The sequence below is a fragment of the Anomaloglossus baeobatrachus genome, chromosome 6 (genome assembly GCF_048569485.1).
Source record: "Anomaloglossus baeobatrachus isolate aAnoBae1 chromosome 6, aAnoBae1.hap1, whole genome shotgun sequence".
In the NCBI taxonomy this organism is placed as follows: domain Eukaryota; kingdom Metazoa; phylum Chordata; class Amphibia; order Anura; family Aromobatidae; genus Anomaloglossus; species Anomaloglossus baeobatrachus.
This window is the reverse complement of record NC_134358.1, coordinates 469,139,749-469,155,006: the sequence shown is the minus strand read 5'-3', so window position 1 is coordinate 469,155,006 and position 15,258 is coordinate 469,139,749. Positions and strand designations below refer to the sequence as shown.

At 47.7% G+C, this 15,258-nt stretch overlaps 1 protein-coding gene across 1 annotated transcript in view; it reads right to left on the bottom strand.

Annotated features, from left to right (window-relative positions):
• The window catches only part of CPVL (carboxypeptidase vitellogenic like), a 137,341-nt gene that overhangs the window by 108,429 nt on the left and 13,654 nt on the right, over nt 1-15,258 (bottom strand). The window lies entirely within an intron of this gene.

Sequence of the window (15,258 nt, the reverse complement as noted above, 5' to 3'; positions counted from 1 at the left end):
CATTTGATTTGGCAGCTCCAGAAATTAGCATTTCCGGCCACCTGCACCAAGAACAGCTGATCAGCAGGTGTTACGGACCCTGACACATTAGACACTGATTACCTGTCCAAAAGATATTACTCTGACAGTGACCTCTTACCGATTATGAAGTGTTACTTGTGTACAGGATCAGAACCACCAGAAGTACAGAAATACACAAAATTTGAAACCTCCTCAGTACAGAAAACAGCAGTACAGAAATGCATAATCAGAACCACCAGAAATTCATCACCAGAACCTCAAGCAGTACATTGTACAACAATTGTAACGTTAGGTCATACTCAAACATTTGTATTGCATAAATACGGAACTTTCAGTAAATCCTTAATAGTAAGGAGATACTTGGGAGTCAGTCAGCAGACAGACCATACTGATGAAAATTAGTCAATATGGCCTTGGCTCGACCTGTACTTTTCATGCGAGAGCATCGGAATAGATATGCTAATTACCCTTGGCTCAGGCTTCGTCACCATACATACATTTTCCCTTCCCCATACTGTGATATTACAAACAGACATTTCTCCCCCCCCCCCCCCCATCAGCCTGTGTCCATATATACACACACACAACCTATTCCATACAGGGTCTGTAGGCCCCCCCCCTCCAGACCCTATACTGTTCCTCTTCGGTGTCTTCACTTATCACCAGCGTTGTCTGCCGCCTATGCGGCACCGACAAGTGATGTCAGCAGTGTGATCAGTTCACGCCCTGACCTGGAAGTCAGGGCTTCACTTGTCCTAGCGTCTGACGTGGCGCACTCAGTTCCTGCTGTCAGCCAGCTCCAAGAATAGCCAGCGCCAACTATGAGAGAGCGGCAAAATGCAGCCGCCTGGTAAACTCTCAGCCACATCAGGCGGCCCAACAGCACCTATCTAACCACCACCTCCATGACAAATGCCCCACCACACTTGCCTCTGGCCCTGAGCACAACTCTTTTCTTAAAGAGAATCTATCAGCAGTTGCCATGTAATCTGACAAAGGAGACTGGGGAAGGGAGGAAAGGCACCACATATATAAATGCACACACCTGATTAACTTAAGTCTTAAGTTACATGACTAACTATAAGGCTAAATTCACGCATCTTTTGCTGCGTTTGAGGTCATAAAGATGCACCAAATGCATGCATTTCCTGCTCCCAGCAAAGTCTGAGGTTTCTATTTTGCTGTCCTCACTGGGCATCTTTTGTTGGCTGCGTCTTTGAAGATGCAGCATATCAATTCCTTTTGCGGTTTTTTTCCAACATTTCAGCCCTCCAGTCAATAGATTACAAAAAAAAATAAATGCATTTGGAAAAACATGGTAAAAGACACATTGCGATTTTTTTTTAGTGTGTTTTTGCCCAGTCCGGGTTTTTTTGGACAAAAATGCTGCATCTTTGTGGTAAACAAAAAAAAAAAAAAAAAAAAGCCACGTATGAAAATACCCCAATAGACCCATTTGGCATCATTCATGTGCGTTTAGGCCGGTACCTGGCTCCTGCACGTGTACTATTCTGCAGGGATTACCCAGCATCTGCCTGCATATAGGCTTATTATGCACAAGTCGGTGTTTATGCCACATACACCAGGTACCTATTCATGTGTGACCAATTACATAATCTAAATTTCTTATTTTCAGGTTTGTGTCAACACACCCACTGCCCCTGATGAAGCGGTGGTGACAGCGATACATGTGGAGCTCAGTCCCAAGACACTGGTTGTCACATGCTAAGCTCTATGGAAATGTTTCCTTTTACATTACATGTAAGCTACTTCTTACCCTAGCCTAGCTCCACATAAGGCTCTTGTATTTCACCAAGAGTCTTCCCTTGCTTACCCTTAGATAGTTAGGGGGTTCGAGGGAACTTTCTTTGCATTATTGCTTATATGCAGTTGTTTAGTGCTTGATGTGTATATACGCGCCTCATTTAGATGATTCACTGTTTAGTTGGACTCAGCCCCGGCCGGTCTATTACTACGTACTACAGCAACTTACTACTTAGACGCTATTGTATTGTGTGGTTATTAATGGTCCTTTTGCTGTGTGGGTACTGACGGTGGTTGCCCTTATTGTATGGTCAATTTCTCATATTTAGTGTGACGCCCTGGACTAGCCAGGTAGTCACAGATAGCGCCCCACACAACACCTGTCCCACACAAGGTAACACCAGCCAAACCACAAACCCTAGTCACCTCCCTCAGAGCTTAAGGAAAACACCAGGGGGTGGAGCCAGGCAGTTGGCCACACCCACCGAGTAGTTCAGAGGGCCTGAGGCAGGAAGTGCAGTGAGTGTTCAGCGGAATTAAAGTTCAGATCAGTTGGAGTGAGGCGTGGAGGAGACTGACAGGTGTGAGGGTTGTAGCCCACATACCTTGGCTAGGAGGCAGACGGTGGCCTAGCCTGCAGGAGCCAGGATGACGGTTCCGTGTAACCGTGGTGGACAGGTTAGTGGCCCGCTGGTACAGACCTGGTGAACCGACTGGAAACTGGAGCACACGGGGGTACTCCGACCCTGAAACGAGGTCCAGAATCCACTGGACTGAATTAACTGATTGCGGTCTGTACTATAGGTCCTTTCCCACCCAAGTCCCGACTGAAGACAACAGCCCACCGAGGGGGGAATAGAAAGCCACCGCACAGGCAGAGAGATCCCACAGGCCAGTGTCTGCGGGCAAAAAAGGGCTCTCTCGACATACATACAGCCGGGGAGCGGACTCCCGTCGCTGAAGCGCAGGCAGTCTACACATACACTACATGGTGCAGGAGAAAGGCAAAGACCACCGAACCGGGTGGGGGACCAGACGCAGCTGGCTGCAGGCACTGACCACCATCAACTTTGTTTACCAGAGACTTGTGTGTGTCAAAGGTGAGTACAACAGTGCCGCGCATCGCCCAGCTCTCCCCAACGGGTCCTGGGGCCATCATCCCTGCCCACGGAGGGGTTAACATCTTGCTGCATCACCATCTCCCCTGGGTGCCCCGTAACTTCAGCGGTGGTGTCTACACCTTCACCACATCCCGTGGGTGGCGTCACGAACTCAAACACTGCTCCGGCCGTACACCTACCTACCACCCCCCTACATAGCACCAGCATCCTTTCAGAGCGAAGTGACCCCGGGTCCGGAGGCGCTCGAGGCACCCATCAATGAGCCCGGATAAGAGCGGCTCGGCTGCAGCCGAGCGCGGGGCGGTACACATGCTTATGATGTAAAACAGGCCTATTATAGCCATACCATATGTACTACTGGGTGTTTTTTGGCTTTACGTGTCATGGAATTTAATGAAAATTACTGTTAGGCCCCGTGCGCACACTATAGTTTTTTCTGCATTTTTGGGTGCAGTTTGTGACCCTAAACTGCATGCATTTCCTTCCCCAGGGAAGTCTATGAGAACTCTAAAGTTCTGTGCGCACATTTTTTTTTTTTGAAGGCAAAAAAGAAAAGCAAACAAACAAAAAAAAAAAAAGAAAAAAAAAAAACAAACACTCATGAGCAAAAACACATGCGTTTCAGCCAGAGGCACGTTTTTTGCTGAATAAATAGAACTATAGTGTGCACACAGCCTTATTCAAGTGTGCTCATTATACATGCAGTGTCTCCTGGTTTACATTGTACTTCACTCTGCAGTCTGTCAAGTGCAGGGAAAAAAGAAAAAAAAAATGCATCCAAAACACATGCATTTTGGATAGTGCGGTCCCACTCTGCTACATCCCCATAGAGCATGGCTGGCTGTGAGAGCCACGTGATCAGAATGAACTCTGATGAGCTTCACCCGACTTGTCATCGCGTGGCTCCATCTGTGCCGCGGCCTGATTTGCGGTCACCGGTGAAGGACTCATCGATGACCGCAAATCCCCCGAGTGACTGAAGTGAGCCGCACGGTCATCAGTGCGGTCACTCAGGTTACCCGCGGCCAGCTGGAGTCCTGCACCTGAGACCGCAAATAACTTGAGTCAGGGCACAGCTGATCGCGCAGATCACTTCAGTTACTTGGGCAACTTGCTGTCACAGTTTTAGCATCCAGCGGTCGCCGAGGGTAACCTGAGTGACATCGCTGATAGCGGGACTCACTTCTGTTGCTGCGTGGAGCTCAGAACAGTCGTCGTCTGTGGCAGTCTGCTGTCAGCTTCCAATGTAGCAGAGCTGAAAGCGTCGTGGGACCTAGTGTGGATTATGCTGGACCCGGAGGGCTGTTTGGGGATTAATAAAGTGGTGAAAGAAGGTTGGTTTTTTTTTCGTCTTTTATTCCAAATAAATGATTTTTTGGGTATATGTGTTTATTTGCTTTAACTTACAGATTAATCATATGGGAGGGGGGATGAGGGGGGAGGGTCTCAGACGCCTGCCACGATTAACCTAGGACTTAGTGGCAGCTATGTGCTGCCATTAACTCATTACCCCAATTGCCACCGTACCAGGGCAATTCAGGATGAGCCAGGTAGAGTCCCGGTACAGTCGCCTCTAATGGATGCGGCAATTCCGGGCGGCTGCTAGCTGATATTTTTAGGCTGGGAGGCTCCCCATAACGTGGGGCTTCCCATCCTAGGAACAACAGCCCTCAGCCATGTGGCTTTACCTTGGCTGGTATCAAAATTGGGATGTACCGCACGCAGTTTTTTTTATTTATTTTACTGCATGATCTAGACCTGCCCACTGGCAGCTGTAATTGGTTGCAGTGAGACAGCTTTCACTCAGCATGGGGGCTCGTCTGAATGCAATCATAGGCGCCGGTGGGCAGGGGAAGCAGTGAATAAGAGATGGAATAATGAGTGGCCGGTATTGTCAAAAGCAGGAGAAGCCGCCGGAGCTTTGTGACAGCCGTGCAGCGCTGGTGATGAGAGATAGGGAGACCGAAAGACCTGCGTTTTGTTTGTCAAAAAAGCACGCAGAACGCAACAAAAATGCAGTGTAAGCGCACAGCTAAACATTTTGGTTGCGTTTTGACACCTCATTGATTTCAATAGGTGGAAAATGCAACCAAAACGCACAAGAGTAGTGACAAGCTGCTTTTTTTAAACTCATCGATTGTCAAATATTTGGCATCCAAAACGCTGCATTTATAAAGGAAACGTGCAAATGGAATTTGTTGACCTCAGACTTTGCTGGGGAAGCACAACACATGCATTCTGACAATTACACGCTGCAGTTTTAAATGCAGCCAAAATGCAGGAAAAAAACGCAACGTGTGCACATAGCCTTAGTGAGGCTCATCAATAGACCCACAGAAGAAGGGGGGAGGGGAACCAGAGATACTTTTTCGTTAAAATGCAGAGAACATTAATAACAAATACGCTAATGTGAACATACACTGAAGCTAAGGCAATGTCATCAACCAAAATACAACATTATTGTAACAGGCAAAAATCACTAGATAGATCTACATGAAGTAGTAGTCTATCCATCCATCAGAAAACATAAATATGAGTGCAAAGAAGAAAGTAGGCCCATGCCTGTAGAACAAACAATTCTGCATAAAACCAAGACAGGAAGTGCAGTGTGGGTGTAGAGCAGGGAGGTGGTCAGAATATAAGGAACAAGGCCAGGTATGTATAACAAAGGTCACCAAAACAAATATGAAAGACTTCAAATCAGTACTTAAGGGGCCAGGCTGGAGGAGAAAATATAAAAATATGTGTATGAGGAAAAAAAAAAAAAAATTATTAAACAAATTATAAGACACACAGACACACACTTTTATTACCAAGGCCTTAAAGAACAACTGGAGAAGATGTGGAAGGTGAAGGTAACAGCAATTCCAGTGGTGATAGGAGCACTTGGGGCAGTGTCCCCCAAGTTGGAAAAATTGCTGCAACAGATTCCAGGAGCAACATCTGAACTCTGTCCAGAAAAGCGCAGTGCTGGGAACAACTAAGATCCTGCGCAGAACCCTCAAACTCCCAGAACTTTGGTAGAGGACCCGAGAATGAGGAAGGACAAAACCACCCACAGGGGTTGAGAAGGTAGTTTTTATAAAGTGTGTATGTATATGTATGCATGCATGTGTATATGTATGCATGTGTATGTATATGTATGAGTGTGTATGCGTATGCGTGTGGTAAGCAGCCGGGCTGCTCGGATCCACGGTAGCTCGAGATCGATCTGGACCGAAAGGGGGGGGGGGGGTCACATGGCTCCCCAAACCAAGGGGGGGGGGGGGGGTTTATGAACAGGGGATAGTGTGGAAAGTTCATGACGCCACCCGTGGTGTGTAGTAAGGTGGAGTACCACCACTGCAATGGAGTGTAACTGGTGGCGATTGTGTGGGCAGCTAGGTGTTTAACCCCTCCATGGGTAGAGGGGGATGCACCGGGACTCTGATGGTGACGGGGGTATGCCGTTGGGACGGTAAGGGTCACTTGCGTACTCGCTCAGTCCAATAACGCCGACACCGACAACTGTAGTAAACCAGAGTTCTGGACACCGCTGCCGCTGAGAGGGAGCACGCCTGGGTCCTGTGCCAGTTGGTGTTGCCTTTTTCCCGTGCCACCTTTTCTTTTAGTTGGTCACTTTAGCCAGAAAATAAATTGGGTCCTGCTCACCAGTATGGCTAACTGGGTGAGCTTGCCCTCAGGGTTCACGCTTGGGATTTCCTGGACCGTGTAGTGGGAAAGTCCTATCTCCCTCGTTGCGCTAGTACCCAGATTTTGGAGCGGGTGGAGAACGAATCTTGAAGGCTCAGTCCTCGTCGGGTAAATTGTCAGGACGCCTGAAGCTCCTTCCTGACCTAGGGTCCACGTACCCAGTCGTTCCCTGGCCCCTGCCCGGTGATGGCACAAGGCCACCGGCTGTCCTCGACAGTCCGTGCCCCTTGTCACGATCCAGGGTCCAGCTGCTACCAGGCCCAGACTAACATCTGCCACCTAATAGTTCACAGAGCCCAGCTCCTGACCTCTCCTCAAGAGTCACTGCACTCAACTGTCTCCTAACACTCCTGACCTCCCTTTCCAACACGCCCCCCCCCCCCCTCCAATTGGGCGACCCTATTCCACTCAGGCTATCCACTGGTGTGTCTGGTGGGTGTGGTGCAGAGTGTTCCTAGGATTTTGATTAGCTTGTTCTTGGCAACACCAAAGGTGAGGGTCCCATAACCAAGGAGGAGATTGATATTGCACAATACCCTTTGATGACCTGATATTAGTGACGCCCTGGCAATATAATATAATATATAACACATACACACACACACACCCCTATACGTCACGCCCCTGGACTAGTCAGGGCGTCACAGGGTACTGCACTTCCTACTCTCTGGTGCAGGACTTAACCCCTCATGGTTCTGGGATACCAACCTATGGTACTGCCTCCATCAGCATCCAAATCCCAACCACACCTCACACCATGTCAGACACACAAGTGGCCTGCCTAGCTGGAATAGGGCCACCCACCTTGGGGTCAGGCAGACTGGTGGGTGGGAAGTAGAAGAGTGCAGTGTTAGCCCTCAAGAAGTGAGGAGCTGGGGAGTGGTGGCTCCCTGTAGGTGACAGGTTGGGTCGCAGACAGTGGTCTGGGCCCAGAAGAGTGAGACCCGGTCGAAGGGTATTGAGGCGGGGTGCCTAGATCTGGTCTTGGAGGACAGTCAGCAGTTTGAGCCTAATAACCGGTCCGAGACCGAAAGCACAGCGGGGTACAGGACCCTAGGTCGGGGGGTAGCTTCAGGCAACCCGGCAATTAACCTGCGGAGGATAGTGACTTTATGGACTGTCCCCAAGAAGCTCAGAGATCAGGGGCACTAGCGCAACGAGGGGAATAGGGCTTTCCAACCCACGCAGCTCCCAGAAATCCCAAGTGTGAGGCCTTGAGAGCTCAGCTCCACTACCAACAAATAGGGAGCAGGGCCCAGACAGCTTTAAGCCAACGGGCCACCAGAACCCTTCTAATTTGTGCATGGAGGCAGGCTCCGGATCACCCGGCAGTACCAGCGGGGAAGGGTACCTGGACGAACTCCCCCAAGAGGGCAGCGACACCCAGAGATTTGGTTTACCTTGTTGTCAGAGTCTGCTTTGCGGTCGCATCATCACCAACACTGCCTGAGTGAGTACGTAGTCCTCCCCTGCTCCCAACAAGCGATGTGCTCCCTATACCATCTAACATCTAGAGGCCCGGGGCCTACCCTACCCGTGGAGGGAACGTCATCTGGCTGCCCCGCTCCATCTTCCGCGGGTACTCCCCTTACTGCGAACCACGGGTGGCGGACGGAAATCTTATCTCCTGCAAATAGTCCTATACATTTGAGTGGCCGCGAGCCCCTGGGTCCGGAGACCCTCGAGCTACAGCAGCAACCCTGAATCCGAGCGGTTCAACCGCTGCAGGGGCAACAGACACACACGACTATCATTTTTATACACAGAATTTACATGTATTGGAAAAAGAAAAAAAAAAAAAAAAAGGAAACCCACAAACTATTATAAGACACAGGGCTGTATTCTGTGGGTTGAAGAGAAGTCCGCAAGTCCAAATACTTAATGTGTGCACCTGGTCTAAAAGGGAAGTAACTAAGTAACTGACACAAACCATTTGTAATTTTTGGTTGTGTTTTCAAAAATTTTGGTAGTTTTCTTCATCACATCAGTCTATTAAAAATAAAAACAGCAATCCTACAACTCGGTCACATTGCCTTTTACTATCTAGGGAGCCCAACTTGTCAATATGAGCAGTGTTCACACCATTCGTTATGAGGAGGCATGTTGGAGTCAGATTCCCAACTCATTCAGAAGCACACCTTAAATGTGGCATCTGACACCATAAATGCTACTCCAATCAGCAAATTGAGTAAATTTTGTGACTGCGCACATTATAGCTCATTCTGAATTAGATTGGGAGTCAATGCTTTGTCCCACTCATTTTCATGGAGACTGAAACTGAAGTGAAAATTGCAAAAAAAAAAGAAAAAAAAGTGACAGAAGTTTTTCACACTCACATTGAAACTTTGAGTAACTTTTCAGAAGTGCTTCACAGTCATCCTCTTATGCGATTAGAAATTTAAATACATTTCTTATACTGTGTCAATAAAGGTTCAATCTAAAGTTAGAGCCAGGTAACCAAATCTGTGAACACTACAGAGGGGGGGAGGATTTTTTTTTTCTTCCCTCTTCATAGAAGTAAAGCCAGTGCTATACTGGCACTAGGAGGCTGAATGTAACCATAGCTTTTGTTCAGTGACTGAATGTTTTATTTCAGAAATATGTGCGAGTAAAGTTCCAGCGATGCTCTATTTGATTGACAGGTGCAACATGAAGGGAATGTGGGTCAGGTCTTATCTATTCCAGTCCACGCCTCCCTACACCGGAATTAACTTCTATGACTGCGACAGCAGAGAAAGGCCAGACAGACACATTGGCAGGAATAGATAGCAAGCCATATTCCCTTTCTATTGAACCTGTCAAACAGCAGTACATGTATTATCCTGGGTACACACACACACGACGTCACTGTTACGTCACCATTTCCTGTGACGCAACAGCGACCTTACATGATCGCTAGTTAGCTGTCAAACATAATTTTAAGCAGCGACAGAGCAGCGATCATGGCAACCTCGACGGTCATTGGGACGTGTCACACGCGTCGCTGTGCGACGACTCAGACCTTGATAGAGGCGTGGTGTTTACCCCTAGACATGTTTTGTGTTGCCTCTTTTCACGCCCCTCTGTTCTGATTGGTGATCGCTACATCGCCTTTGCGTTGCCTTTTTCACGCCCCTCTGTTCCGATTGGTGATCACTACAGTGGCGCCTGATAGGGTGACCGTGCCAAACAAAGGAAGACACAACGAAAGACACACTAGCAACACCAGACAGACTACTATGTGGAACAAAGAATGGAACTTCAAGAATGAAATCACTAACGCCTTCCGCAAGTTACCCGATCGGAACACTTATGACCAACAATCGAAGTCGTGGGGGCGTTGTAAAATACACCGCAACAACACGCCCTTGTCCTGCCTTCAGTCCTACGTCACTGCCTTCAGCGTCGTCGCAACCGTCGCTGCTGCGGTGTCAAACACAAGGATGCATGTGGCGCAGCGGGATAGCAGAGATCAAAAAATGACCTGGAATATTCAAGAGCGAGCAGCGAACTTGCAGCAAGGGTCTGATCGTTATGTGTCACATACAGCGACGTCACTGTTGAGGTCGTTGCTACGTCACAGAAAATGGCGACTTAGGAGCGATGTCGTTGTCGTCAGCTGTGTGTGACACCACCACTAGCCATCAGGTTCCCTTTAAGGAATCTGTTGGCATTGTTATAAGATGACCAACTCATCTGTACAGATTTCTAGCTGACGAGGTGTGCAGACTACTGTATGAAAAGTAGAATTTCATTAACTGTCCAAAATGTTACTATTTCCTGTTTATAGCATACACAAAGCGGTATCTAGCCCAAGTATCTATAAAGAGAAGTGCCACAAAATGGGTCTATATGCTCAATTGAATGGCATGTTAAGCTAGCTTTACACCTTACAATTAGGTGTGCGATCTCGTATGCGATGTGACACGCCCAGGTCGCATATGCGATTGAATGAGATTGCACGTAGGTCGTTCATTTGCTGACACACGTGCGTTAGTAGTCTAAGTTAAATTGATCAATTGTGTGCGATCCTTTAGATCATGTGTTCCGTGACGTATGCATTGGGCACCTTTTTTTTTTTTTATTTATTGACTTGCCAAGCGTGTGTAATGTGTAGGGATGCGTTTTTACTATGTCATCTGCCATTCAGCTCTGCTACATGGCCGCTGACAGCAGACAGACAGAAATGGTAATTCACAGCAGACACAGACAGAGCCGCACTGTCAGAATGAACTCGGGTGAACCTCACCCGACTTCATTGTCATGCTGCGGCTCTGTCTGTGTCGCATCCTGATTAGCGGTCACAAGTGAAGGACTCAACGGTGACCGCTAAACTCCTGAGTAACTGAATTGAGCAGCCCTCTCATACTCACCGATCCCCGGCCCGGCTCTGCACGGCATTCACACTGCTGCGGCGGCTTTTACTAGCTATGGGCTGTCAATAACTCCTTATTACCCCGATTTGCCAACGCACCAGGGCAAATCGGGAAGAGCCGGATACAGTCCCAGAACTGTCGCATCTAATGTATGCGGCAATTCTGGGCGGCTGCTGACTGATTGTTAGGCTGGGGGGCTCCCCATAACGTGTAGCTCCCCATCCTGAGAATACCAGCCTGCAGCCGTATGGCTTTATCTGGCTGGTTTTAAAATTGGGGGGGACCGCACGCAGTTTTTTTTAATTATTTAATTATTTATTTCACTGCACAGTATAGACACGCCCACCGGCCGCTGTGATTGGGTGCAGTGTGACACCTGTCACTCAGCGTGGGGGCGTGTCTCACTGTAACCAATCATCGGCGCCGGTGGGCGGGGAAAGCAGGGAATACGAGATTGTTTAATGGGCGGCCGGCTTTTTCAAAACAGTAAAAGCCGCCGGAGCAGTGTGAATGCCGTGCAGAGCCGGGCCGGGGATCGGGGATCGGTGAGTATGAGAGAGGGGGTAAGAAGGATAGACTGACATGGACAGAGAGAGAGGGACAGAGATAGTGACGGACTGACAGAGATTAGTGAATGACAGACATTGTGAGGCGCTTCAGAACGCAGCTTTTCAGCTGCGCTCTGAAGCAGACCTTTTTTAAGCTCCGGTGCAGAGCGCACACCTGCGCACATAGCCTCAGACATCAAATCGTATGAGGGATGTCACACGTTACAATTGACTAGGTTCATACAACAAAACGTCCAATGTATGAGGAATAAACGACGTGTATGCGATCACCGTATTTTCGTTCAATCTTGATCGCACGTAGGTTTCACACGCAAATACATCACGAACGATGCCGGATGTGCGTCACTTACAACTTGACCCCGACGACAGATTGTGAGATATATTGAAGCGTGTAAAGCAGGCATTAGGGAGGTAATGTCTGCTGTATAGCACTTGCTTTGGAGTATGCCGCTACAATAGGTCTTAGGCCAGAATCACACTTGCTAGTGCCTCGCGTGTAACTCGCGCGAGTCTCATGGTAGAACCCGGCTTGGCTGCACACTCCCCTCACAGGAGCGGGTCGGTTGCATGTATCTATGCAGCTCAGACGCTCCTGTATGCATAGTGTGCGGCCATGCCGGGTTCTACCATGAGAGACTCACGCAAGGCACTAGCAAGTGTGACTCTGGCCTTAAAAGGGAATCTGTCAGCAGGGTTTAGCCATTTATTCTGAAATCAGTATAATGTGGGGAACAGGAACCGGATGCTCATTCAGCTATTGTAGCTGCAAGGCCATCGGCATTTTATCAGCAGGAGTGCATCACTACAGGACTACAATCACACTTGTAGACTAGTCAGGCTAATCTGCGTAACCCTGCCACCCCCCTTACCCTGATAGATGCGAAGGTGAATGTTGCGATAAGGGACTGTTCCTTTTAAACTGCCTTCATCTTGATGGTCTGTCACAGTGTCACCAGTAAAAAAAGTGTGCCTCGATTTGAAGACCTGGTGTAGTGACCAGGGCTGTGGAGTTGGAGTTCATTTTGGTGGAGTCGGTATAAAATGCACTGACTCAGACTCCTAAAATATATAATAAATTGGGTACAATGCAGAGTGTGATGAAAATTTTTTCATAGGAATTTGGGAAACTTATGAAATGTCCTATAAAGGTCTGTTCTATTCCTGATCTAAGGCTACATTCACACATTGCGTTTTAGCTGCATTTTTGAGGATACGTTTTTCAGCTGCAAAAGCAGATCAGCTTTTTTTTTTTTTTAAAAAAAAAAAAAAAAAAAAAAAAAAAAAAAAAAAAAAAAAAAAAAAAAAAACACATCACCTGGCTGGTTTTTGAGCTCCTAAATAATGCTTTCAATAGCAAAAGCAGATTAGAAAAATACCACAAACTGACATGCTCATTCTTTGCGAGGATCCTCACAAAACTGTCTGAATGTCCTACCTTTGCTGGGTGCACAGAGTCACTGCATTTCACTGAATTATTTTTGCCATCAATGTGCGATAGGTTTGTGACAAGAAAGAAATTGTTAGTAAGACACTGGCAGTAAGGGCTGCTTCTCACGAGAGTTTCTCACAGAGCAATGCGAGAAAATCTCGCATTGGAATCGGACACATGTTAGTGAATGATTCAGCTCTCATCTGCGATTTTTTTCTCAGTCCAAATCGGACTGAGAAGAAAAAAAAAAAAAAAAAAAAAAAAAAAAAAAGAAAATCGGATGTCACGGGACGGCACTCACACCATCCTAGTGACAGATTTTCTAGATACATTTCTCGCATGTTTCCTAAAAACACTGGAAACGAGCAATGTCTCACAATGTCTGTCAATCACTATTCTCTGTCAGTCGGTCTCTCCCTCTCGGTCTCTATTCTCTCTCTGTCGGTCCGTCACTATCTGTCCCTCTCTCACAGTCTGTCGGTCATTTTCCCCTCCTCTCTCATACTCACCGATCCCCGGCGCGGCGCTGCACGGCTTTCCCACTGCTGCGGCGGCTTTTACTATTGTGAAAGAGCCGGCCGCTCATTAAACAATCTCGTATTCCCTGCTTTCCCCGCCCACAGGCACCTATGATTGGTTGCAGTGAGACACGCCTCCACGCTGAGTGACAGGTGTCTCACTGCACCCAATCACAGCAGCCGGTGGGCGGGTCTATACTGTGCAGTGAAATAAATAAAAAAAAATAAATAAATGGCGTGCAATCCCCCCCAATTTTAATACCAGCCAGATAAAGCCATACGGCTGAAGGCTGGTACTCTCAGGATGGGGAGCCCCACGTTATGGGGAGCCCCCCAGCCTAACAATATCAGTCAGCAGCCGCCCAGAATTGCCGCATACATTATATGCGACATTTCTGGGACTGTACCCGGCTCTTCCCGATTTACCCTGGTGCATTGGCAAATCGGGGTAATAAGGAGTTATTGGCAGCCCATAGCTGCCACTAAATCCTAGATTAATCATGTCAAGCGTCAATGAGACACCCTCCATGATTAATCTGTAAGTTACAGTAAATAAAAACACACACACACACACACACAAAAATCATTAGAAATAAAAAAACAAACAAATTCCCTCATTACCAATTTAATAAGCCCCAAAAAGCCCTCCATGTCCGGCGTAATCCACGGACCTCCAGCGTCGCTTCCAGCTGTGCTGCATGGAGGTGACAGGAGCTGCAGAAGACACCGCCGCTCCTTTCAGCTCGAGATTGTTTAATGAGCAGCCGGCTTTTTCAAATTAGAAAAAGCCGCCGGAGCAGTGTGAACGCCGCGCAGCGCTGGTGATTGGGGATCGGTGAGTATGAGAGGGGGGGGGGGGGGGCACTTCAGTCACTCGGGGAATTAGCGGTCACCGGTGAATCCTTCACAGGTGACCGCTAATCACGACGCGGCACAGACAGAGCCGCAGCATGACAATGAAGTCGGGTGAAGTTCACCCGAGTTCATTCTGATTGTGTGGCTCTGTGTCTGCTGTCATCTGCCATTCAGCTCTGCTACATGGCTGTCTGTGTCTGCTGTCAGCGGCCATGTAACAGCGCTGAATGGCAGATGACATAGTAAAAAGTACACATTACACACGCTAGTAAAATCATTAATTTATTCAGAAAAAACATCTCACTTGCGTTGCACTCGGACCTAACGTGCACTAAAATCAGCCGAGTTTTTTTTCAGCCCAGTCGGACCAATTTTACTCGCATAGATGTGTTTCCAGCCTAAAAGATAGTTAAGCTCATCACACCAGCCAGTTTCTCCAGGCCTTAGAAAAAGTTCTGCAAGATTACGAACTCAAAAAAGAACAGGTTCTTGCTATTGTAACGAACAATGCTTCAAACATAAGTACAATTAAACTGATGAATGAGAGTAATGAACAAACAGCTAGAAGAAAATTTAGGATTTACTATGTGTGAGATGGAAGGCCACAGTGCTGTTCATGTAACTGAGGAACAAACATATTACAAACAGAAGAACAGCAAAATGATACTTTAGAATTAGATGATCTTGTTGAAGCTGCTTCAAAACACTTTCATATTCATCACATGCGCTGTGTTGTGCACAAGCTGCAGCTGGCAATAAGAGTCTGCAAGAGGGACCCCAGTTTCACACATCCATCTTTTCGCCGGTTTGGCGGATGCGGCGCACTCCAGTACAGTGTATAGAGTACAGTGGCAGCGCGACAAACGACGGTCACATGCTTTCATGTGACCGGAGCATGTGACCCGGAAGTATGGCGCTGCCACTGTACTGTAT